Raw genomic sequence first — 25,780 nt, 5'->3', positions numbered from 1 at the left:
TTGAGTCAGCCAAGATGGCACAGCAACTCAGTTTATTGTGGAGGAAGAGGACTTATACAGAGAGAGGAGAAGGAGGGGGGACAAAGGTAGAGGCCAATCAGTTACAGAAACAGAGCGCCGTTACCCCAGTTACAGAAACAATACCCCAATAGGTATGTGTGCCCCGTTGCTGGGGAGTTATTCTTGGTGTTTGCGGAAGCCATATCTTGGGGCCGTTCAGGCACGTATATGGAAGCCATTTCTCAAGCTCTAACTGTCATGTACACGGAGAATCACAAAACCAGAATCACAAGACTGGGGATTTCTTTTCCCCCAGCGATTGCACTTCAGTGGTCAGCAGAGGTCCCCACAGTGGGAGACCTGGGATGGAGCTGAGGCTTCATAAGTGGGTTTGATCCCCCACATTTACACAAAAACCCACCCACCTGCGACCTTCAACTAAGATGGAAAGGGGGTACGGCTTTTTTAAGGAAAAACAATGATGTTCCAGGAATAGATGGAAAAAAAAACAGAATCTAGTAGAATTAAGAATTTAATATGAAAAAAAAGATAAAGAATCATGAAATAATAGGGAAAAGATGGATTTATTCAATGGCATTGAAAGAATTGTCTAAATGGAAAAACCTCAAAATGCAGTTTTTGTTCCATTTCATACCAAGAATTAAATTCCAGCAAATTAAATAGAAAACTGTAAAACAAAACAAACCCTAAGAAAAGCAAGTAGCTGAACCATCAGAAAGCCCAAGAATGAGGAGGAGGGCGGGGCCCAGGACAGTCCCTGGGCCTGGCCAGCCTCTTGGAGTCCTCAGACTTCAGCTTTCTTGTATAGAAAAAGGAGAGAAAAATACCCTTGAAAAAGAAATTAAATACTGCATCCACAGCATTTAGTACCCAGCATTTAGCCTGGTATATGATAAGTACCACTTTGTGTTGGCTATTTTTATTACTGCAATTGTAAGTATTTTATAAGGATTTTCAACAATGGTGAGGAAATGCTTTTTTCCCCTGACAATTCTCAGACCTACCAAACACTTCATTTCTCAAGATGCCCACTGAATTATAATCAAGCAGGCTTCTGTAACTGCGCCCCCTGATTCCCTCACAGATCACTGATAACTGGACGAGAGATCCAGAGAACCCTTGTGAGGCCGAGAGGACGGGTCTGGGAGGTGGTGCAGTGGAGACCAGGCGTCCGGAGTGCCGCCCTGCTCTGGCCTGGAAGACTCCCTGTCAGAGGCTGAGCAGAAGCTTTGCCTGGGAGGGACCCCTGGCAGCCCTGCTTTGTGATTGACAGGCGAGAGGAAGCTAAGTCTCCATGACAACCCAGCCACATAGGAATTGTGATCTCCATTTTATAGATGAGGAGGCCGGGATTAAATTAGGCAGCCCACGCGGAGTCAGAACATGGTGTGTGGCAGAGCCCGGGCCAGAGGCAGGCAGGTCGCCTGGCACTCAACGGGGTCCTCTTGGTTGAACACAGTGAGCAGACCTCCTCTGCAGGACTCACGCTCTGGACGGCACAGAACTGTCAACAAGGCGGCGGAGCCGGGAGCCTGGGCTCCAGCTGAGCACATGCTGGGCTGCTCTGTGTTGAGTGATAAGTGGCGTCTGGGTTAGGTTGACCCACAGCAAAGAGCATCGAAACTGGGGCCCGGGAGGTTCTGAGAAGGCCCCTCTCTAAAAGGATGATTTTAAAAAGAAAAGCAGATCTTTACAAAGAAATTGGGTAGTGTAAGCAACAGGCTCCGGAAAGCACATAAATATAAATACTGTGCAAGACTGCACCATCTACCCAGGGGCAACGCCACACCCTGGCCTCAGGTGCAGCCCAGCCCTCACCCCCTGGGAAGCCAAGCCTCCAGGGTCAGGGGCGGGACAAGGACCCTGGCTGAGATGGCTGCAAGGCAGTGCCCTGGCCCTAAGGCAGCTTGGAAACAGGAGAGTCCAAGGCCTGGGGTGGAGGCCATGGGCACGCGACACACAGCTCACCTCCTGCTCAGGGGCTGACGGACACCCCGCAGGACGCAGGGAGGAGAGGCCTGTGACCTCACTGTCCTAGCTTTAAGTTACAGAGGCTAAATGGACAATGTCACAAGAAAGGCAGTCCTCTGGGCCTCAGTGGGACGGCGACTTTCAGACCAAGAGCAGAGCCACCGACCCAGCGGAGCTTCCCACTGATCAGCTGCAGCTCCACCAGCGGAGCAGGGAGCCCCGGGAGGCGGCCGAGCAGGAGCCACAGAGGCCCCGGTGGCGACCAGGAGGGAATCTGCCTCCCACCACTCTGGGCTTCCACGGGGTTCTGACCCACCCCGTCCTGGGTTTGCAGACAGCCTCCTCTGCTGACCTGGAGTGCCCACCTAATCTCCCAACAGGGACGACCTTATTTAGGCGATAGCATCTCGTAAGTGAAGGAGCTGGGGAGGCCTATCTGAACATGACTGATAACCTGCTTTCTGTCAACCACACCATGAACCAGTTTTCCACCTCGTTTTTTTAAAAATCAGAAATAAATGAAGAAATGGAAGATCTTAGAAGATCTTGACAGAGGGGGGACTGGGCTCCGTCCCGCGGGAGGTCCAGAACCCTCCTGGGTGCCCAGAGGTTGCACCGGAGCTCAGGGTCTGTCAGCAGGGCTGGGGTCCGCTCAGTGGCACAGCCCTTGGCTAGCAAGTGTGAGCCCGGGGTCCCCCCCACCCCGTATCACCTAAAAGAAGAAGAGAACTTTCGGGGTTTGGAGAGAGGCACAGAGCAGTGTTGGGCTGAGATGACCTCACTTGGGCCAGAGAACAAGGGCAGCACCCAGGAGGCACCCTGACAGGACCGAGGACTCTGGCCAACTCGGTGGGATCTCACCCACAGGCGGCTGGGCCGGTCCACTGCCCATTAAGGAGAGAGCGGAGCTCCTGTTTGCTGATGTCTGAAGAAAATGGGCTTAAGAAGGACCCCAGACCCAAACCCCAATCTGCTAACCAAAGCACGGGCTTCTCACTGACGGTCCCGACGCGAAACAGAGAGCTCTTTGCACAAACAGCTCCTGGCTCCCGAGAGGGTGGTCACGACACACCGTGAGCTTGGACGGGGAGGCCCCCAGGGGCCGTGAACCAACAAGTAGCCTCCAGGCTGAGTGTCAGGACTTCACATGTGACCTGGGACTGGCGGTCGTCGAGATGCAGCCCACTCCTCCTGGGGGAAGGCTCTGCATAGAGAGGGCCCCTCACATGGCAGGGGGTGAGTGACAGTCACAGTGTGACAGAAGCCACAGAGCAGGCTCCTCCTTGTCAGCCAAGACAGCGGCGTCTGTTTTCTGTACCCACAGGGAGGGAGATGGAGCCTGCCACGCAGAGCCTCGCTGGCCGCCGTCGCCCTGCCCAGGCCGGGGGGCTCAGAGGCCCCTCCTCTACTCTGGGGACCACGGGCCTCGCTCTGTTGACAGGTGGCTGGGTCCTCCCACCGAGCTCCCCCTCCACTCTGCACATCCTGGCCGCTGCCTGGACGCAGAGGAACGCTTGCTCCAGCTGTTCCCCTGCTCGGCCGCTGGCCGCCTCCCACCCGAGGGTTACTCCTCCCCCCCCAAAAGTCTCCACAGAAAACCAGGCTCAGTCTTCCAAGGGAGGCTGAGCCTCTGCTCCTGAAAGGCCTCAGCCCTTCACCCTTCCGCCCTGGACCTGCACTTGGCTCTTCTGTGTGGGCCTCACAGGGCACATGTCCTGCTCTGCACAGGGACATGCTGTGCATTTGGCCATCTCCTGGAGCTCAGGGACCACTCCTTTTGTCCAGTGTCTGTGTGGTGGCCCAGCCCGCAGGTGCTCAGTAAGGGCCAAGGGCAGCTGCAGAGCACAGAGGCTTCGCAGTTAGACCCGCAGCTGGGGACTGAAGGACAGCCCCAGGCCTCGATGACAAGCCCTGTGTGGGAACTGAAGAGCCCTCTGAGGTCCGATTCGGGACTCAGAGGAGGAAGCTGCACTGCACAGACCTGTCAGGAAGGACACACTGCTCCCCGCAGGGCCTCCTGCAGAAATGCGGGAGCCGTGGGCCGCGCGACCCCCACCAGACGTGGAGCTCATCAAGACATCCGCTTGTCAGCGCCCGAGGCTGCGCCAGCCTCCTCTCCGTCTCCCAAGGCCGCACGCTGGCAGTCATTTTTAATTGGGCTGCGAATGGGTATTCATCAACATCAGAGCCCGGCCGAGCATGAGCCCTGGACTGGAGGAAATGAAGCAGGGGACGTGTCCTTCTGTGGACAGGGGTGTGAGGCTCCGGGGTAACGCAGACTCACTTGGTGGAGGCTAACTCTCCCCAGGAAGCAGCTGGCAGGCCTGCAGAATGGGGACCGGGGGTGCCCGGCCCATCTCCAGGAGGGCAGGCGGCCCCCTCCTCAGCTTCCCAGCCCACTGTCCTCAGCGAGAGCTCCTGAACAGGCGTGGTTGTAGAACATCTGAAAAGCTTGGTGGGCATGGTGAGCTGGGGCATGGGTTGGCAGACCCTGGGCAGCCATCTCGCACCTGAAATAGAGAGCAGAAGCCCCTTTGTTAACACGCTGTTGGGTCATGCCCAGTCCACGTTACGGCCGTCAGCACCCCCGGGCTCCACGCGCCCCTCCCCGTCTTCACGGTGGGGAGCAAGCCTGGAGAGGCGCTGCTGCTGTCCTGTGCTGTAGATGGAAAACCACGCCGTGGCCAGGCTCTGTGGCTTCCTCAGGGTGGCTCGAGTGGTACAGAGGAAAGGCTGGATGGGGACCTGGACCCCTCCTCAGGAGACTCTCTACGGGGGCTGAGGCGGAAGGCTGGCTCCTGAGCCCAGCGTCCAGTGTCTCGTGGATGCACAGGTCAGGTTAGTGAGGGCCACTGTGCTTGGGGAGCTGCACACCAGTCCCTGGTAAGCATGAACTACACCCCCAATCCCGCTGGCAGCGCCATTGCTGACCATGAGCACAGGCCAGAGGGTTTGTCGCCTCCGTCCAGAGCAGTGACCTGCGAGGCCCAGACCCTGTGGGAGCCGCGCTCAGGCCTAAGGACAGGCATGGGTGCTGGCAGGAGGCTCTCTGGGTCAGAAAGACCCAGGAGGGGTGCACAGTGACCATGGGTGTCTCTCAACCTGCTCAGGAGCACAGGGAGCCTGGTGAGAACCGCGGAAGACCAGGCAGCCCCTGGGTTTGTGCCTGTGGAAGCCACCCTACCCGTGTGGAGACCAGTAGTCACAGAATCCTACGGCTCTGGGGCTCAGACCTCCTCAGCCCCAGACGGCCACACTCAAGTCACAGTCCAAAGGCAGCCGCAGTGACAACCGGTGGCTATGGCCCTGGGGCCACACAGCCAGAGCCACCTGTGCCTCTTCTTGGCCAGCCAAGGACCTGGACTGCATGCTAAACTCCATTCGTTGTTCTTCTTTATGGGTTTGTCCCTGATTAGACCAAGAAGGGCTCGAGAGATGTGACCCAGGACTAGCACGGGACTGAACAGGTGCAGCGCCAGAAGTGGCTCCTTCTTTTCCTCCCCGCAGCATCAGTGAGAATCCAGTGTCTCTGTAGCCCACACTGGAACAAGCTGTGAGCACACAGCTCCCGGCATCGTGGTTGCCAGGACGACGCTCGCCTCACGGGGCGTGAGCGCTGTCTCCATGCGCAGATGCTGCGAGTCCAAGGTCTCTCTGTGCCACTTACTGCCTCTGACACCTTCCGTGGAAGACAGAGCTGAGAGGAGTGGAGTGGTGGACCCATGTGCTCCCCCTGCCCTGCACAGGAAGGGCCTGAGCTTGATGTGAGCAGGCGGAGGGGGTTGGGTGTGAGCAAAAGCACTGCTTGTGCAAGCAGAGGCTTTCCGTGTGCTTGTGAGTCAGCTGGGTCTCTGTCCAGTGCCTGACCTCGGGAAAGGCATGCACAACTTGAGCCCAGCCTGCAGCAGAGACAGAGAGCCCACCACAAACCCCAAGTGAACTCCTTTGTGTTGGCAAGTCTCTTGTGTTTGAGCACCGTCCTGACAATGTCTTCCCCTGTGACAGTGGCCTCGGTGGACAGGAGACGAGACCACAGAGAAGACACGTCACCCTGAGTGTTGGCCTGGCCATGACAGCGACACACAGCTCCTGAAAGTGCAGCCGTGGACGTGCGCACATCCCGGTAGAAGGCCATGCATCTCACCCAAAGGATCAAAGAAGAGCTCGTGCCAAAAGCAAGACCACGTCTGTCCCGGAGCACCCTGTTCTGTCCACTCGGCCCGTGGGCTCTTGCGCCTCCAGTTCATGGAGCACAATCAGAAGCAGGAGCTCATCTGCACAGCAGCCTCCCACCCACCCCTGGGCTGCTGACACTCGGAACCAGCACCACCCTCCGCTCTCCCCGTGCCCAGCCTCTGTCCAGCTGTGGGCCTCCTGGGCCTGGCCCAAGCCCAGTGCAGGTGGCCTCCCTGTGTGCTCTAGGCCACCTGACCCCACTGTGGGCCATCCACAGAGAGAGCATTCAAGCAGAAAGGCCCACGGTGGGCGCGGCCACTACAGCGGGAGCTTCCAGCAGGAGGAGAAGGTACAGGAGCTCTGTCATGCCCACTGTCATCTGAGGGGCAGAGTGGCGTCAGCCGTCAGACCCGGAGCAGATCCGATCCCCAGAAGTCAGTGTGGGAAACGGGAGAGTTATTGCTGGCAAAGTCGCTCCCCACTTCGCCACACTCTAAGGCTGAAAGAGAGAAAACCTGAAGGGATTGGAAAGGGTTAATTCTCCACTAGGACTGCGCTGCCACAGACGCCTTTCAGCCTCTAGAGCAAGCACCTCGCCCCAAGCACCTCACCCCAAGCACCTCGCCCCAAGCACCTCGCCCCAAGCATTTCACCCCAAATACCTCGCCCCAAGCACCTCGCCCCAAGCACCTCGCCCCAAGCACCTTGCCCCAAATACCTCGCCCCAAGCACCTCACCCCAAGCACCTCACCCCAAGCACCTCGCCCCAAGCACCTCACCCCAAATACCTCGCCCCAAGCACCTCGCCCCAAATACCTCACCCCAAGCACCTTGCCCCAAGTACCTCACCCCAAATACCTCACCCCAAGCATCTCACCTCAAATACCTCACCCCAAGCACCTCACCCCAAGCACCTCACCCCAAATACCTCGCCCCAAGCATTTCACCCCAAATACCTCGCCCCAAGCATTTCACCCCAAATACCTCGCCCCAAGCATTTCACCCCAAATACCTCGCCCCAAGCACCTCACCCCAAGCACCTTGCCCCAAGCACCTCACCCCAAGCACCTCACCCCAAGCACCTCGCCCCAAGCACCTCGCCCCAAGCACCTTGCCCCAAGCACCTCACCCCAAGTACCTCGACCCAAGCACCTCACCCCAAATACCTCGCCCCAAGCACCTCGCCCCAAATACCTCGCCCCAAGCACCTCACCCCAAGCACCTCGCCCCAAGCACCTCACCCCAAGCACCTTTCCCCAAGCACCCCACCCCAAGAACCTCGCCCCAAGCATCTCATCCCAAATACCTCACCCTAAGCACCTTGCCCCAAGCACCTCGCCCCAAATACCTCGCCCCAAGCACCTCGCCCCAAGAACCTCACCCCAAGTACCTCGGCCCAAGCATCTCACCCCAAATACCTCGCCCCAAGCACCTCACCCCAAGAACCTCACCCCAAGTACCTCACCCCAAGAACCTCGCCCCAAGTACCTCACCCCAAGCACCTCACCCCAAGCACCTCACCCCAAGCACCTCACCCCAAGCACCTCGCCCCAAGCACCTCACCCCAAGCACCTTGCTCCTAGTAACTCACCCCAAGTACCTGGCTCCTAGCTTGTGCTGGGTGAAGTGGGCCCTGCTCAGCATCTCAGGGCCTGTTGAAGGCTCTTTCCATCTGCCTTCCCTGCCTGCCCTGGGGTGACCACCAGCAGAGAGGGGACTTGGCTTGTGCGGAGGCACTGCCCCATCTCTTCAGCCCACGCTCCCTGCTCCTCAGGCTGCAGCCTCAGAAGAAGAGTGTGTTCCCACTACTGTGAGCCCGCACCAGCCTGGTCCTCCCCAGCGCTACTCAAACCCGAGGCCAGCTGACCCTTGGTTGTGGAGCTGTGCTCTGCACCGTGGACGTCCAGAGCACCCTAGGCCTCTACCCACTAGAGGACCGTGGCAGCCCCAGGCTGGAACCAACACACATCTCCAGACCTTGCCGCCCAGCCAAGGACCAGTGGGTGACCTACCTGGGCCACCCTGGAGCCTGACCAGGCTGACCAGGGCCAGCATGTCAGGGTTCCAGTTGATGGGAACCTGTGTCAGGATTCCCAGGGGCAGGCTGTCGACAGGCAGTATCCTAGGCTCTATCCCAGGAATGCTCTGCTAACCTCCGGAGGTGAGGGTCGGAACCTGTCGGGGCCAGGCCTCCACAGCTGGGCACTGCCCCGGAGCAGTGGAGTCCCCGGCCTGGCAGGAGCCCTCAGGGAAGTGGCGGCAGTTCCCCCTCAGGTGCAGGCCAGGTGCCGGTCTCTCAGGCTGGGCTGCTCTGGGAGGGGAAGGCAGGCGAGCAGGGGCCGCAGCCTGGGCGACCTGGAGGAGCCCCAATGGGCACCTCCTGAGGTTCTCAGCGGGCCCCGTTGCGGGGAGGGAAATGACATGAGTTAGAACACTTTTCTGAGACAACAAACAGAAAACTCATTTTTAAGAAACCTAGATTCTTAGAGTATTGAAATAAGCCATCTTTATTATTCCATGTAGCAAAAGTGCCATCTGAGACCCAGTCCTGGCTTCTGGCCTCCTGGGCAAGAGAAAGGAGCTGGGTGCCTGGGGACTTCTTGGGTCTTCTGCAAACCTTTCTCAGATGGCCTGAAGCCCCAGCCCCAACCAGCGCTGGGGCCAGATTTTGCCACAAACTCCCGTCTCCAACAGCCCTCGGCAGAGGGAAGGCCTGCAGCTGACAGAGCGATGGTGACTCAGCCTGAGGCTGAGCCCTGAGGCTGGCGCCAGCTCCCCTGCAGGAGGGAGCCGACCCAACCCTGGACCAAATTAGGGTGTCGTGAGCGAGACAGGACCAGGAGGGTGGCCATGTGCAGCAGTTGGCAGAGTCTGACCCAGCCGCTGGCCTCAGAGCTGCCAGGACCTGGAGGGGAGCGCCCTGACCAGGCTGGGAGTCGGGCAGCAGGTGGCCTGCCCCCACCTGGGGCTCAGGTTCCGGGGGTCCCTGAAGGCCACCCTGGAGGTGCGTGGGATGGGTGGGAGGTGGGCCTGCAAGGCCTCAGGAGCAGCCCGGCCTGTCCACTTACCTTGTGCTGCCCTTCCTCAGGGCTGACCAGCCGCACTGTACGTCACACACAGAACTGTGGGCTCTGCATTCCCACAGGGTGTGCTGATTGGACTCCAAACAACAGCTGATTTGGGTTGAAAACACTCCTGTATTTTCAGATGAAATAATATTAATTTGGACAGCGAGCATCTGATCAGAATTCCTTGTAAATATTTAGATCAAGTGCCTGGGGAAGAAGGAGGCCAGGTTGGTTGTAATTAATCATGGATAATTCATTACTCGTGGTGTGCATCTGGGCTGCAGGAGCTCCATTGGGTGCACAATCTGAAGAGGCTGCAGATCCAAGCCGGGCCTGGGGACAAGGTGGCCTCTCCTCGGCGGCGCAGTGATGAGAGAGGTGCAGGGCTCGGTGCTCACAAGCCCCTCAGAGGAGAACAGGAGCCGGTCCTGGCCAGGGCCGGGCTGTCAGTCATTCAAGACACTGCAGCTCAAAGCTGGCGGGGAAGAAGAAGGCAGGGCTGAGGTGGTCAGAAAGTCTCCTGCAGCCTCAGTCCTCCTGCTCGTCCGCAGGAGAGCGGCTGGAGTCCCTCTGCCTCCCTAGGAGGACGCGTGGGCAGAGGCAGGGCAGAGCAGGGTCCTCCCTCAGACCAGGCCATGCAACCGGTCAGATGCAGGAGCAGCCAGGCCCATCTGCTCCCATGGCCAGAGGGAGGGAGGCTCCGCGCACACAGCTGCCCACCACACGTGTGGAAAGGGACAGGGAGGGCGGGCCGGGGGCACTGCAGACCACCCTCCACAGGAAGAGCCTGGGCGAGGCGTGCCCCTGGAGAAGTCCGGGGAGGGTGTGCCGTGTGAAAGCAGCTCTCCTTCCAGGGACTGCAGACCCCTCCTGCCCGTACCATCTCCTCCTCCCCCACTCCTCTGTCATGGGGCAGTTTAGAAAGTGGACCTCTCCTACACTCCCCGTGACCACCCTCATGCCATCTCCCCACTTCCACTTTACCTGAAGTCCACAGAACTAAAGTGCAAATCCAACCCTTGCTCACTTTGGAAAACTCTTTTATGGACGACGCTGAGCCCCAGTTGGGAGTCCTCATGAAAGTCCCCTAACATTGGCCTCAGCCTCGGTGGCTCCGAGCCTCCGTCTCCATGGCCACGCCCACCACCCGCAGGCCACGCCCACCACCCACAGGCCACGCCCACCACCCGCAGGCCACGCCCACCGCCCGCAGGCTCCCTCCTACCAGGTCTCCAGTGTCCACGCACTCCCCCGGGTGCTCAGTTCCATTGGCACCCCCAAATCAATGCTCAGGAAGCCCTCAGTCATCCCAGGACGTGCAGGGAGCAAGCCGTTGGCCTCGAGGCACAGGTCCTGGTGGGGGCCGAGGGGCTCCAGGTCCTGCTCCAGGCCCACCCTGTGAACGGAGGTCTCCCTTCCCACATTTTTGTGCTTGCTGTGGGTGAGCCCACCCTGGGAAACGGCCACGCGAGTCTGGCCACTCCCTGGTGCTCCTCAGAGCAGGAAGCCGCGAGTGCCCTAGGGAGGGCCTAGGCAGCCCTGCTGACCACGGCTGCCCCCAGAGACCAGCAGGCGCGCTCTCGGGGCGCTGAGGCGGGAGGATGGGGCATCCACAGCAACCTAGGTCCTGTGGACTCGTGAGACCCTGTCTCAAAATACAAAATAAAACAAGGCCCAGGAGGGAAACAAAGCAGAAAAGAAGAACCCGATGGAACAGAGGGGCCTGTTGACCAGTGGAGCCGGCCCAGCTGGCAGGCCCTGGACTGGGCTCTCACAGTGAGCCACTCAGGACACTGGGTCATCCGTGGGCGTTGGGTCCAGATCAGCCGCTGTGAGGGGCTGGCCGCACCTGCTGCTCTCCTCGGGCCTTTTCTGTGTGATAACCCGCCACCAGACGGGGCTCTCTGAAGAGCACCTGGCTCTGCTCCTGTCCTGGAGGGGCTCTGGGTGGCACCTGGGGAAGGTTCCGCTGCACGCCCTGAGGCAGGCGGGCATCTCACAGCAGAGACACAGAGGTCAGCTGTCTCTCTCCCTTCTCTTAGGCCACCAGGACTCAGGGTCGGGGCCACCTGTGATCGACCTAACCCTAGTCACCTCTCCCACCACCGCAGACGGAGCCCACCCCGGGTCCCTGGGGGAGGGGATCAAGTTTCAGCCTCCAGCCACGGCATAATGGAGGCCCTAACAGAGCCAAGCCTGAGGCCCCTGGAGCCCAAGGCCACTCTGCAGCAGAGCGCCACCTTCAGATCTGACCCTCTGCCGGCTCTTCTGCCATCCCACCCTGAGCACCTCGGTCACACCAGCCTCTGTGACTGCACGAGCCGTTCTTCAAACTCCTCCTGCACTCCGTGGTTCATCCACTAGGGATGCGGCAAGTCCCGTCAACCCACCGTCAGTTGGGACCAGCACAGATTCACAATGCTTTCCGCACACAGCGGGCCAGACACGCACTTGGCCAGCCCGCTCATGCATTCCCCAGACACTACCTGGTCTGAGCCTGGAAAAGTCCTCCAACATGAAGTGACTCCGGGGATTCACCCAGGGTGTACTGAAGGCGCGGCCTTGGCCCTCGTAGGGTCAGGATGCGTGACCAGCCCCCTCACATCACGACTCTGCGCCACCCACCCTCCAGTGGCTCTGCCTCTCTGGGAAGCCTGATGAGGATCTGCCCTGCAGCCCCCCTGAGTGAAGGTTGGCCTCCGGAGTGAAGGCTGGCCCCCGGGAGGAAGGTCGGCCCCTCTAGTTTGTGGAACTGGAGGACGTGGTGGGCAGAGGACAATCGGCCTCCCTATCTGGGTGGCACTCACTCACCCTGACCTACAAAGGCCTCCAGACCCCCCCAGTGCCCTGCACTGTGCCTCCCCTGCACTGTCACACCTGGTTCAGAAACGGTGCAGGTGTTTGTGAGCCGCCCTCCCACCTCAGTCCAGCTGAGTCCCCAACACAGGAGGCCAGGGCTACGTGGTGAGCAGATCTGCTGTGGGGGAGTGTGGCTAGCAGGCCACCAAAGGCTCCCTACAAAACGCCCCCCACCCGGGCCTGTGCTGGGCTGGTTAACCCCCCTCGCTGAGAACTAAGGGCTGCTGGACACGGACTTGCTGGGCGGGGACTCGGCTGTGTGGGGCTCCTGTGTGAGCTCTGAGCAGGCTGGTGACAACAGCTGATAGCCAGGGCAGTGGACTCAAGAGACCTGGCCTAGATTCTCCTGGAAAGACCTGAGTCACCTTCCTCCCTGTTGTGGCTAGGATACGAGGTGTCCCCCAAGGGCTCCTGTGTGACACAGGCAAGAGTGTTCGGAGGAGAGATGACGGTAACCTGATCAGTGGATTAATCCACTGATGTGAATCAGCGGGTGGTGACTGCATCAGGCAGGGTGTGGTGGAGGAGGTGGGCCCTGAGGGGTGCCTCGGGTTGGTGTTTGTCCCTGGTGCACGGAGCTCTCTCTGCTTTCCGTCTCCCCTCCTGTTCCGCCTCGCCTTGGGTCCCTGCTATGGAGTCCGAAGACCTTGGATTTACCCTCTGACACTGTAAGGCCAAATAAAGGTTCCCTCCTCCCAGCCATGGGTCACAGTGACGTGAAGGTAAATAAAACAGGAGCCCGGAAACATGAGGCCCAGAGACCTCGGTCGACGGGTTCTGGCCCGAGGACGGTCAGACCTGGGGGGAGCCTGAAGCAGCCCAACACTGAAGACTCGGGACACCCGTGGGGCTGGAGCTGCGTGGGGATGTGTCTTGGGTGCTGATCTGGGGGGGCCTGGGTCTTGAGCAACATCTGTACCGTTCTGTTTGGCTGAAGAGGGCTGGGGTTTCACGCTGCTCTCCAGGGAGAGTCGAGTCAGAGCTGTGTACACCCCAAGCCAAGAGAGAACAGTCACCTGAGAACATCCAGGGAGCAGAGTTTGGTTCAGTAGCTCATTAAAAATGACAAAGCTCTTTAACAATTCCAGCTGTCCCCAAATGCTGACGCCTGTCTGGAGCCGTGGCAAGTCCCTGGCTCAGGGAGTGCACAGGGAGGCAGGTGCGGCTTCAGGAGACCACACGAGGGGATCGCTAAGTCTGCTGTGGCCCCTTCCAAGTCACCTCCCTCCCCGAGAACTGTCACTTCCACCCTGTTTGCTCCACGGTTCTGCACAGGCTTGAGCCCAGCAGAGCCACAGAGGTCCACCTCACACCGAGAACAGAACAGACATGCCCCGAGCCTGCTCCCTGCCTGAAAGCCAGGCCCAGAGGTCCAGTGGGGTGGTGCCAGCCTAGCCACTGGCACATCGGGCACACAGTAGCATCAGTCCTCGTCCTCTCTTGCCAAAGGCAGGGAAATCTGTAAAATCAGTTGTGACCTCGTGGTTTTGGACACCAAAGAAGAGGAAGGCCTTCTAACAGCACCCGGTGGTCTTACCTTGCACCGTCCATAACAGAGCACTCAGGAAAAGGGAAGAGAAGCTGAACTTCCCTGGACCATCTGAGTGAGAACGGGGCTGCTCCCAGGGTCAGCAGCCTCCCGGGGTCGGCCAAAGAAACAGTCCTGCCTGGTCTGAGCACTACTTCTACCACTAACTCGCTGATAGCCAGGGCAGTATACTCAAGAGACCCAGATCCTCAGGTGTGGCAGGACCAGGTGAGCGCGTGCCCAAGCAGCCCTTAGAAAGCTTTCCAAGCTCTCAGCTACCGTGGGGGATCCCTTTAGATGGGAGTTGGCCAGCTGGGGCGCTACCTCCTCTTGCCAATGAAGCCTTCCTGGAACGCAGCCTGCTGTCAATCTACCAGCTCTGGGCAGGGCTTCATGCTGCAATGGAGGAGAGATGCTGCAGCCCGCAAGCCTACAGCACCCTGCCTGTCCCTGCACTGACAGCACTGGCCGACCCCATCACAAGTGCAGTTCCCACCCCGAGGTGGCTCAGCATGTGGGAGGGCCATCCTGTGCTTGCCTGGAGGCCACTGTCTCCATCAGGTCCTCTTGGGCAAGGATGCTTCAAGCATGGGAGGGACAGCGCTCCCAGCTGCCTCCCAGGTGACTCCAACAACGAGGACACCAGGCCCCTCAGCCCCCTCCCTAATTACTTTTGGTCCTGGGGATGGAACCCAGGGACACTGAGCTACATCCCCAGCCCTATTTATTTTTTATTTTGAGACAGGGTCTCACAAAGTCACCCACGCTGGCCTCAAACTTGTGATCCTCCTGCCTCTGCCTCCCTAGACACTGGGATTAGAGGCGTGTGCCACCATGCTCAGCTGAAATATTCTTAATTAGTAAGTTTAATTATCACATTAACACTTACACTTGAATTTTTTATTTTTATCATCTTTTATGCCATTATTCCAATTAATCGTGTTGGGAGACACTGAGCCGAGCTTCACAGAACAAGGTGGTGGGCTTGACGTACAAGGCTGCTGGTAAGGAGTCTCCTCAGAGAGGCCAGGTGCTGGGAGCAGGTGGGCGCTCTGCACAGTCCTTCATGCATGACTCCCAGTGTGGGCCCAGGTGTGCACAAGTCAGGGGCGAGACACCGTGTCTTGTGTCCAGGTGACGTCTGGGAACAGCCAGAGGTGTGCACTTCTATTCTTGCAAACGTGTTGGGCCTCTCGGCACTGCTGATGAACGTACACTGAAGGGCCATCTTTGTGTTGTTTCTGTTTACTGAAAACCCTAGGAGTGGGCTTGTCCTGGAGTCTCTCGTGCGATCTCTTGGAGTGACGGCATGAAGGCAGAAAGGACAAAGCACTTCATGAGACAGCATGGCCACACAGGAAGCATGGTCACGAGTCACAGGCGGTGGCTGACCCCGAGCCTCTGACTGCTCACTTAGACCTTGGCGGCCAGCCGTCCTCTGCTGGACCACCATGGCGGGAGGGGCACTGACCTGCATGCAGCAACTCCCAGTGCTGGCTTGACTGCGTGGTGGACACGGGACTCTGCCTGATGGTGGGTGGGTCAGATGCAGGCTGGGAGCTGGTGGGGCTGCGTTTATTTTCCTAATCACAAATGTGACAGTCAAAGGCGGCTGTGAGAACTGCCTCAGGGCTGCAGGGGCGAGGGCTGGTCCCGTACTGCAGAAATCCCAGGTGCAGAGCCCAGAGGATGCCAGCCGCCCCCGTCCCAGCAGGCCCCTCTGGGTGGGTCAGCCCTGCGCCCGCACGCCTCCCGTGTCTGTACCTGGACCACCGTGATGACCTGAGGACCAGAGGCGAGCACTCATGACTTACCCTTGGCAGCCCCAGAACCTATTGTGGGAGGTGATTATGGCTGCCCACACAGCTGAGAACTCACCGAGCGCAGAGTGGAGAGAAGAGGAGAAGCCAGAAGCCAGCGGGGGTGGGCGGTGATGAAGAGGGCCTCGGGTGTCAGTGGTGGGTCCTCTGCGAGCGGTAGGCCTGGTCTACCCTGTGGCTCCATCGTCTCTCACCAACCAGGTATTCAGGAGCGGGGGAGAGGAGGAGCCGCAGGGCGGGCCTCCCAGGTCCAGGCGTGCCCCGTGTCCAGGTGGCCTTGCTGCAGTGTGGTGAACGAGCAGGGAATGGCCTGGCATCTAGTCCCCCTGAGAGGACAAAAGAACCTTACGAAAGAAAAGTGTAAGAGATGATCCACTTGGTTCGGTTCTGATGGACACTATGTAAGAGCAAGAGCAAGCGTGTCCTCCCTCCAGGGGTCAGGGAGGCTATCCTGACAGACAAGCCACGCAGAGCCTCGCCTCGGGCCTCGCCTCGGGCCACAGACACGCCCTTCTGCCCACAGAACCGACCTGGAGGGTCGGCAGGCGTGATCGCTCGGGCCCTCGGTGGGGATGACGATGACGGGACAAGTGGGGCAATGTCCGACAGTGGAGGAGAGAGGCGAGGCAGAGCTGGAGGTGACAGGAGACGCCCCCGTCCACCACCGAGCTCTGGGGCGGTGAAGTCGTGGCTCCACAGGCTCCCGCATGGCCTCGTTCTCCTGCCCGTCCCAAGTGGACCGGCTGCTGCCACAGGCTCCTCCTGTGCTGAGGACAGGGAGTGTGGGGAGGGCCGGGCCACCAGCTGGCAGGCCACAGAGCCTGGAGCACACTGAGCCTGCACCCCAGGGGCCCTCGGGGCAGGAGCTTCAGGGAGAACGTGCCTTGGTGCGTGGGCACCGCGACTGCGCTGGGGGGCAGAGACGTGAGTGGAGTCCCACCTTCCCATGGGCTCCTACCGCTCCTCCACTCCGCAGCGTTTATTGAGTGTCAACTGAATTCCGGCTTCCCAGAAGGAACGTGAGACCCTGAATTCCAGCTTCCAGAAGGAACGTGAGAGCCTGAATCCCGGCTTCCCAGAGGGAACGTGAGAGCCTGAATCCCGGCTTCCCAGAAGGAACGTGAGACCCTGAATCCCAGCTCCCCAGAAGGAACGTGAGAGCCTGAATCCCGGTTTCCCAGAAGGAACGTGAGAGCCTGAATCCCGGCTTCCCAGAAGGAACGTGAGAGCCTGAATCCCGGTTCTCCAGAGGGAGCGTGAGAGCCTGAATTCCGGCTTCCCAGAAGGAACGTGAGAGCCTGAATCCCGGTTTTCCAGAAGGAACGTGAGAGCCTGAATCCCGGCTTCCCAGAAGGAACGTGAGAGCCTGAATCCCGGCTTCCCAGAAGGAACGTGAGACCCTGAATTCCAGCTTCCCAGAAGGAACGTGAGAGCCTGAATTCCGGCTTCCCAGAGGGAACGTGAGAGCCTGAATCCCGATTTTCCAGAAGGAACGTGAGAGCCTGAATCCCGGCTTCCCAGAAGGAACGTGAGAGCCTGAATCCCGGCTTCCCAGAAGGAACGTGAGAGCCTGAATCCCGGTTCTCCAGAAGGAACGTGAGCCCCTGTCTTACTGAGCTTCTATTCCTAGGGGAGAGGGTAAGAAACACAGGGACGGCCACCCACCGCGGCGGCTCCTGGAGGGCACCCAGTGTCCACCAGCCCAGCCCCTGCTCCTCAGCCTCAGCCTCCCCCTTAGCCCCCCGCCCCACACTCTCAGGCCCGCCCCGGGGCCCACGCCTGCACCCCACCAGGCAGAGCCGCCATCACTGTCAGACGGGGTGGCCCAGGGTCTAGTCCGAGGCCAGCCAGGCCACGTCCGCTGCAGCCATCGTCCTGAGCATGTGGAGCGCCCCCACAGCAGGCACCTCCGAGAGGAGGAGAGGAGCTTCCTGGTGGCCAGTCTCTCCCAGGCCCGGGTAGGCGGCCACTGCTGCCCGCCTCAGCCTCGTGGGTGTGTTTGTGATTTGGGAACGGACGGCCAGCAAGGGCCAGAGGCAGAGCAGACAGGGAGGCAGCCGGAGACGTGGGCAGGGAAGGTCGGGGCCGAGAGCTCCTCGGGGTCGTCCCCTCTGGGAGCCAACCTCCTCTCAGGAGGTGTCATTGCTTCTGGGGTGACATGGGGTGACATCTCTTCTGGGAGCTGACATCACTTCAGGAGGTGACATCTTGTCTGGGAATGACATCACCTCTGGGAACTGACAGCTCCTCTGGGGGTGACACTGATTCTGGGAGGGACACCAGCTCTGGAAGTGACATCTCTGGGGTGCCATTGTCTCTGGGGGTGCCCTCACCCCTGGAGTTGACATTTCCTCTGGGAGTGACATCTTCTCAAGGTTGACATCTCTGGTGGCTGACACTGCCTTCTGAGGGTGGCATTGCCCCAGGAGATGACATCTCTGGGTGATGTTGGCTCTGGGAGTGACATCAGCTCTGGGAGTGTCACCGGCTGAGACTCCGCCATGTGACTAGCTAGCGGAAAACACTCCAGGAGGTGGCAACAAAGGCAGAGCTGGGCCCGGAGTGGCTGGGCCTGGGGACAGAGGATGGCCCCAGAGAGCAGAAGCCAGGCCTGGGCAGGGCCGGGCAGGGCCGGGCAGGGCCGGGCAGGGCCGGGCAGGGCCGGGCAGGGAGGGCCCTGCAGGCATGGGTGAGCCAGGGGATGCAGCTGTCAGAGCTGACCCTTGACCTGGAGCGAGGGAGAGTCAGGAGGATTTCCAGCAGAGGAGGGACACGTCTCATGGACCACCAAGGACCACAGCTGCTGCCAGAGCCCAGCAGGAGCTGAGGCAGAGTGGGCCTGACCGCATCAGGGAGCGGGAGAGGAGGGCTAGGGATCTGGAACTTGGTGGTGGAGCCAGTGCACCTGCTGGTGGCCTGGTGGATGGGAAGACCCAGGGTGACGCCAGACTCTGGTGGGAGGGTCTGACGGTGGGTGCCACACTGCTGAGAACCCAGCGTTGGTGGGTGCGCTTGGCCCTGCCTCTTCGGACCTGACTGTCTGAGCACGTCACAGCACAGGTTAGTCTACAGTCTGACAGCCTGTTAATCACCCTGAGTCCTGTCTCCCAGTGACGAAAATACAGGCTCTAATATGGACACCAGGTGAGGTAGCCAATATGGAAGTGACCAGGCTGAGCCCAGCAGGTAGCAGATGCCCAATAAATGCTCCATCAACCTTGGACTTGAGAGTCAGGGCAGTGTCCAGAAGGGGCAGCCCACACCTGGACGCAGGGTCCAACAACTGTCGGTCACAGCCACTTGACAGGTTGCCTGAGTCCAGCCACTGTGCCCCCTGGGGTTGAGACACACCTGGGCATGTCGGGTAAAGGGGCAGAGTGGGCCTAGCCGATCCTGGTTGCACCAGAGCCAAGGGCCTCCAGGGAGAGACGACATGTGAGAGAAGGCATCAGGGGACGCGTCAGAGACGCTACCGATGACGTGTGTCTCCAGGAACAGAGCCTCCCAGACCAAGACGTCCAAGGCGAGTCCCAGTGTGGAGAGAAAGCAAAGCAAAACCCCAAAGACCTCCTCCATCCGCCTCCACAGACCTAGGAGAGGAGCCTTCAGCTGTCTGAGCGCACCCTGGTTCTCACCACTAGAGCGCCCACACGCCCGCGGAGCGCCCGCGGAGCGCCCGCGGCATCCCAGAGCCGCCCGGCCAGCAGACAGCACCAGCAGGTCCAGCAGAATGCAGGTGAAGGACAGGGCTGGATCAGAGGCACAGGCCCCTGGAGTCATGGAGCAAGTGCAGGGCCTGGAGAAGGCAGGGGCAAGCCGTCAGCGGTGGGGGCATCGCTGCCAGGGTGAGATCCAGGGGACCTGTTAGTCCAGGCGCGATGCCCGGGAATGGCAAAGAAATCGAAGCTCCCAGGAGCGCCGCAGGAAGGGGGCTCCTGCAGAGCAGGTGGGGCTGAGCCCAGACGGGAGCAGACAAGAGCCTCTGCCCCCAGGACCAGGTTTCCCCTCTCCTGGGGACCCAGCAGCCGCTCTGCCCAGGACATCTGGCCTGCTCCTCCCGCACAGCCCTTTTAAGGTGGCCCCTCTCCATCGGCACTGACCCTCCTGACACCTGGCTCAGCTACCGCTGCCTCAGTCTCAAGTTCACAGAAGATTCGTGAAGCAGAGTAATAAATATGTCCAACCGCCTAGCGCAACCAACCACTGCTGCAAACACCTTCTCTGCCCATTTCTTGAAACTTTCAGGTCTTAAAACACATTCTTTTATAACAAAGCAGCTAACTTTACAGGATTTTTAAAGAAGTCACAGATTCCCCCGTGGAAATGTCCCAGCGGAACCTGAGCTAACAAAGCTCCCTCACCTGCCCCCACCCCACGGGTGGCACACACTTCATGAGTCACATCCCGACAGGCGGCAGACCCTGTGTGGGTGTGCCCCGCTTCTGAGAGCAGCTCCTCTTCAGAGAAATGGGTCTCCAAGACCAGGGCCCCAGGGCCTGGCTAACTGCACCTGGATGGGCTCACCTGGCTGATTCACATCAGATTCTCTGAGTGGCCGCACTAGGGCAGGGAAAGGTCACTACCAGTGGGCAGGCTTCTCCTGCCACAGGCACACACTGGGGGGAAATGGGCATGCAGACAGATGGAGCAGCTAGAGCCCTGTCCAGGAGGGTCCTCTGGCTGCCCACCTTTGCTGCCTCGGGGACTCCATTCATAGCTTCCCTAAGACTCTCCACAGAGAGAGAGGCAATCTCCACACTGGCCAGCACACCCAGAGCAGGGCTGCCACCGTCACCGAGAACCTCTGAGCCAACACTAACCACGATCCCCGGGTGGCGCCGACTTCCCACGGTGGGAAGCAGGTCCTGCACTCACCCAGGGTCAGACTCCAGGAAGTGGCTGGTTTGGGAGTCAAGCCGGGTCTCAGCCAGGATCCTGTCCTCCAAGCTGCACACAGATGACATCAGGTAGAGACCCACTGGGCTTCAGATCCCCAAGGCCCTCCGAGAACTGAGCCCGGGCCACGACTCACCAGCGTCTCTCTGACCTGGTCATCAGAGGTGCGGCGGCGCAGCCTGCAGGAGCATGCCCTGGGGAAGGCAGGTGGTGCCCCTGGCAGTTCACTGGGGAGGAACAGAGGGCTCTGGAAATCCAGGGGCCCCCACGGAGCCTGGACACGCCTCCCCCAGTGTGCACAGCTGAGCCCCGAGCCACCTCCCTGAAGATCCTGCAGGAGGCATCCGCATGACCTCTTCCTTATCCGCTGGCCTCAGTCAGCTCCTCCTGGGTGAGAAACCGGCCGGGGCCCCCAGGACCAGAGGGACCTCCTGAGGGTGTTCTCCTCCCAGAGTCTGCTGCTCCGAGCCCCACAGGCCCCTCACGTCCCGCGCGCATCCTTGATCTGTCAACCCCTCCTGGCGTCAGAGCAGCCCCACATCCCGTGGCGCCCCAGAAAGCCCCGCGGAAAGATCACGCCGACAGTTTTTTCATCCTGTCAATATTTTCGATAAACAGCACTTGCTGGAGTGCTCTCAGGAATATGATTAACACGATTCCCCGCACTTCCTCAAAACTTGACGTTTGCAAGGCCATCTTGGCAAGTGTGCAGTGCGGCTGACTGAGCTCGGCGGGCGCGGACACACGCTCCTCCTGACTTCAACAGTGACATTGCTGCCAGAGCCACAGCGCTCGGCAAGCCAACCCTGATGCTCTCGGGGGCATTCGGACGAGGAGAAGGAGCTGTGGCCCCTGGGGCTGCCAGCTGCACCCACCCTGGCAGGGCTGGGTCGGCTCTTCATTTCCCGCAGTGGTGCTATTCCCCTCTTCCAGAAAGTTCTCCGTCTCCCCACCCTCTGACAGCAGAGCTGGTTCGCTCCTCCCCTGGGCCACCTGGGCCACCGTGACACTTTCTAAATGTTTGTAGATCTTATCAAAATAAATGTGCCAACCTGCCTGCTTCTTGTCCTAAGTTGTCACTAAGCTCCTCAGGGCCAGGAACAAAGACACGCTGTCCTTGGTGATCCCAGCCACTCACATAGTGACAGTCACCGTCTCCAGGACCTGGTGTCTGTGCCCCTCTGGTTCCGCTTGCCTTGCACGTGGACTGTGCCCGGTGACTCAGTTCTCAGGTACAGCAGAGTAAGTGCCACACCTGAGATTAGGTCACAAGAAGACCCTGCTCTGGGTCTTCCTCACCAGTTCGGGCTTCCAGAGTCTTCTCAGAAAAGCCTGCTGCCGTCTCGAGCCAGAGGCCCAGGAGCCTGGCGGCAGCCAGCCAGCACCCGAGGTCTTCAGGGCTACAGGGGTCCTCCCTGGGCTGCCTGGAGAGCGCCACAGCCTGCGGTGCCCAGTCAGGGGACCCGGTGAGCCGCCTGGGGTTCCTAAGCTGGGAGACATGGACGGTCCCTGACCTGCAGAGTCTTGATGTATGATTTTTCAGCTTCACCAGCGTGAAATCCATACATGTCTGATAGAAACCATGTATTGAATTCTGGACTCTGCAGTTCCCCAGGCCAGCCGTACGCAGTCCACATGAGCCTTCCGACAGTGCTGGCCCCGTCCGCCCCAGGACCACAAGGGAAACATGAGACCTGGGCCACTGCCTGCCGAGCTCAGGGGTGACGCTGACGTTGCTGTGGGTTTACCTGTGCGCAGCCCCCCACCCCACCCCACCTCACCGAGGTCGAGAAGCGACGTCTCAAGGCTTCTGTTTCAGGCCCTGAGCTCTGGGGTACTGATCACACAGGACACTCACCATGCCCAGTTGTTGGCTGGACTGAAGCGAGCTGAGCAGAGTCCACCCCCACGTGAGGCTTCAGTATTCAGGCAGATGGCGCGAGAGGGAGCAGGTCCCTCAGTCGTGCACCCCACCCTGATCCACGGCTCAGCTCTCTGTCTTCCTTTTGAGGCACACAGAAGCACTCCAAAGGGTTCTACAGGGGAAACAGAAAGAAAAAGCGACTTCTGTTTGCAATGGCTTTCGATGCATTTGAGGATGGGCCATGGATGATGCTCTTAGGTACCAACCCTTGGAGCAGGTGCTAAGGAGGGGGCCCGTGTTCCCCGGCACGGTCCTCAGAGATGAGGAAGCCTGTGGTGTGTACTACGCATCTAATTTAGAGCAGTGTCAAAGGCTCCGTATGGGATTCAGGCTCAAGGATGCAGAGACCAGCTAGTCCAACCTCCTTCTGAGACCCCGCTGCCTGCTGAAGGGGACATGGAGGAGCAGCCCAGACTTCCACCCGGTGCCCTTGGGACAGCACTCGCCTCTTTGGTCCTGGAAGCCAAAATAGCCCCCAAAATAGCCAAAATAGCTCCTGTCACTCCCTGGGAGACCCCGAGCAAGCCCTGCGCCCTGCTCAGGGCAGACTTACTGAGGGACTGTGCGTGCTTTCCACGCATGTGCAGAGAGGCGAGACCTCCTCTCAAACACTGTGACAAACATGCACATCACAAGTAGAACTCTGCACCCCAGGGGACAGGAGCCTGCATTTTAGTGATTCTTCAGCTTGGCTAATGGCTCCATCCTGCTCTGAGGGAAGATTCGGATGCTGCCACTGTCTCAGACCGGACGACTTCACCCTCCCAGGTCATCACCCGGGTCTTCTTACACTCAGTTGTGACTGTACTGAATACACCTGAGAAGACCTTGTTTATGTCTGTAATAACGTGATTGACCTTGAAAACACCTTTCTCTTCTACAGCCAAGTAAGAACTGAGAACCAGCCTCTGCCCAGCTCTGAGCCAGGTGGGTGGGGCCCAGGGGTCCTGAGTGGGCTACTGCCTTTCCCACAATGTGGGAGAGAGGTCACTCACCCTGTGGGATTCGCCGTGGTGTGGGCAGTGGCTCTTCCTCTCTTCCCTAGCTCTCAGTGAAGTTCCACTTATACAGGTTTCTAGTACAGCCCCAAGTCAGGCGGCAAACAGGAATGGTGCCCTGGACAGGTCAGTAGCAGAGACGCTTACACCCCCCTGGCTGGCCTCAGCTTCCTGCTGCCATCATCCCGTGACCTTGGGAAGCAGACATCCAGACCATGCGGCCTCCGCCTGTGAGCAGCTGTGGTCTAGTTGGAAAAAACATGGAGAAGGAGGCTCTGACTTCCTCCAACAGAGCTGAGGAGCAGCCGCACTGGGAGCAGAGAAGGGGGGAGAGTCCTCCCCATGTGTCCTGGGGGTACCCTCGGCTCCAGACTCTTAAGGATAGCAGAGGGAGCTCGGGGACAGTACTCCAGCCACCAGCCCACTGTATTTTTGGAGAACCAGGATGGTGCATAGGTCCATGGCGGATTTCCAAAATAGATCATCTGGAAGTGATTTGAAAACTCCCTCTTCTAATATGCTCTTTGATCCTGTCCTACTGTGACAGTCCTCAATCCAATGGTGACAATGACTCTTGGATATCTTCAAGGCACACCTGAGCCAGTTCTCATTCTCAGGAGCTAGTGAATGGTGAGCCGGGATGGTGAGTGTGTAAGGAGGCGGCTAGGCAGGCCACTCCCATGTGTCCACAGGCTGTTTGCTCACCCCTGCCCAGGGCCTGCCCCCTCTCTCCACACCTCCTGAGTAGAAATCTCTCTCCAGAGGAATAAGTACTGGCTGCTCTGGTGTAATCTGATGTCCACTGTGGCCTCAAGCAGTGTATGTGGATCAGGACACTCTAGAACGTGATCCAGACTGAGGCAGGAGGCTGGGATTGGCAGTGACCGGCACCACATAAACCTTGGTGTTCATGTTAAGTCACTGGTCAAGAAAGCTCTCTCCGAGGACAAGGCATGTAGTCCAAGGTCAGCCGGGAGAAGACCCAGCTGTGTGGAAGTCAGGGGATAAGAATCCAGAGACCATAAATGTGGAGCAGAGACTGTGCTCTGCACGCTCAGGGGACCCACCTGGGCTCCGGTGCCCAGCAGGCTCTCTACATATTCTTGCTAAATAAATAATTTTCAAGAAGATATGAGGCTGTGGGTGAGATGGGGAGACGGGGGCTGTGATTCAGGGTAAGCAGATTGGGTTATGCTAACTGGGAGAGGAGCCAGGGACAACGAGGTCTTGCTGTGGCCTTCCAAGATCCCCTGGCTGTTCCTGAGGAGGGAGTGCCAGGTCAGAGCAGATAGGGGCACCGCACCCTTGGGCTCCTAGGTGAGTGGCCCAGAACACCTGTAGCTGCTGCAACCTGCGAAACAATTTATTGAAAGGAACAATAACTGAGTGTCAGGACCCAGGCGCCGTCAACCAAGCCTAGAATAAAACCCCAGATCACGACCTGGGTCTGGGCACGTCGTGGCCCTGCCCCAGGCAGCGCCACCCTGGGCTGTCGTGACCCTGCCCCAGGCAGCGCCACCCTGGGCTGGCTGGAACCCAGAACTTCATCGTCCCCGTCCGCCCACCCAGAGGAAGAACCTTCCTGCCCCAAAGGACCCAGCACTATAAGGTTTCGGCTGAGAAATCTGCTGCTCTTATGGAGGTTCCCAGGTACATGGAAAACCACTTTTCTCCTAACACTTCCAAATCATCCAGTGTCTTGATTCTGACGGTTTGATCACGGTGCTCTTGACATGGATCCCTTTTGCTTCTTCTTGTTTAGTGTGTTGGGATGTGCCCCTTCATCCTCCTGTGGGATGAGACACGTGCTCTCCCTTCAGAAGGGACTCCCCCGAGTGACTTCACTCTCAGTCCCTGGAGAGGAGGAAGGGCCCTACCTGAGGCCACTTCAGTCAGAAGATAAGGAAAGAGGAGAAGAAGGAAGAGGAAGGAAAGAGGTGAAGGAAGAGGAAGGAAGGAGGTGAAGGAAGAGGAAGGAAGGAGGTGAAGGAAGAGGAAGGAAGGAGGTGAAGGAAGAGGGAGTAAGGAGGTGAAGAAAGAGGGAGGAAGGAGGTGAAGGGAGAGGGAGTAAGGAGGTGAAGGAAGAGGAAGGAAAGAGGTGAAGGGAGAGGAAGGAAGGAGGTGAAGGGAGAGGAAGGAAGGAGGTGAAGGAAGAAGGAATAAGGAGGTGAAGGGAGAGGAAGGAAGGAGGTGAAGGGAGAGGGAGTAAGGAGGTGAAGGAAGAGGAAGGAAGGAGGTGAAGGAAGAAAGAAGTAAGGAGGTGAAGGAAGAGGGAGTAAGGAGGTGAAGGAAGAGGAAGGAAGGAGGTGAAGGAAGAGGAAGGAAGGAGGTGAAGGAAGAGGAAGGAAGGAGGTGAAGGAAGATGGAGTAAGGAGGTGAAGGGAGAGGGAGTAAGGAGGTGAAGGGAGAGGAAGGAAGGAGGTGAAGGAAAAGGAAGGAAGGAGGTGAAGGGAGAGGGAGTAAGGAGGTGAAGGAAGAAGGAATAAGGAGGTGAAGGGAGAGGAAGGAAGAAGGTGAAG

The 25,780-nt window shown here is 59.1% G+C and overlaps 2 long non-coding RNA genes across 2 annotated transcripts; both read right to left on the bottom strand.

Annotated features, from left to right (window-relative positions):
- On the bottom strand, positions 1 to 9,351 carry LOC120884928 (uncharacterized). Its single transcript, XR_005727362.2, has 2 exons — positions 9,237 to 9,351; positions 1 to 4,502 (listed from the first exon to the last, which is right to left on the bottom strand). It is a non-coding gene; the product is annotated as an uncharacterized LOC120884928 (long non-coding RNA).
- Positions 9,352 to 14,508: 5,157 nt separating this feature from the next.
- On the bottom strand, positions 14,509 to 24,628 carry LOC120884906 (uncharacterized). The gene is made up of 5 exons (XR_013433333.1): positions 23,259 to 24,628; positions 22,198 to 22,375; positions 15,502 to 15,787; positions 15,095 to 15,206; positions 14,509 to 14,918 (listed from the first exon to the last, which is right to left on the bottom strand). It is a non-coding gene; the product is annotated as an uncharacterized LOC120884906 (long non-coding RNA).
- Positions 24,629 to 25,780: the final 1,152 nt, after the last annotated feature.

Source organism: Ictidomys tridecemlineatus, unplaced genomic scaffold, assembly GCF_052094955.1.
Source record: "Ictidomys tridecemlineatus isolate mIctTri1 unplaced genomic scaffold, mIctTri1.hap1 Scaffold_492, whole genome shotgun sequence".
Classification (NCBI taxonomy): domain Eukaryota; kingdom Metazoa; phylum Chordata; class Mammalia; order Rodentia; family Sciuridae; genus Ictidomys; species Ictidomys tridecemlineatus.
This window is presented reverse-complemented; position numbering and strand designations above follow the sequence as displayed.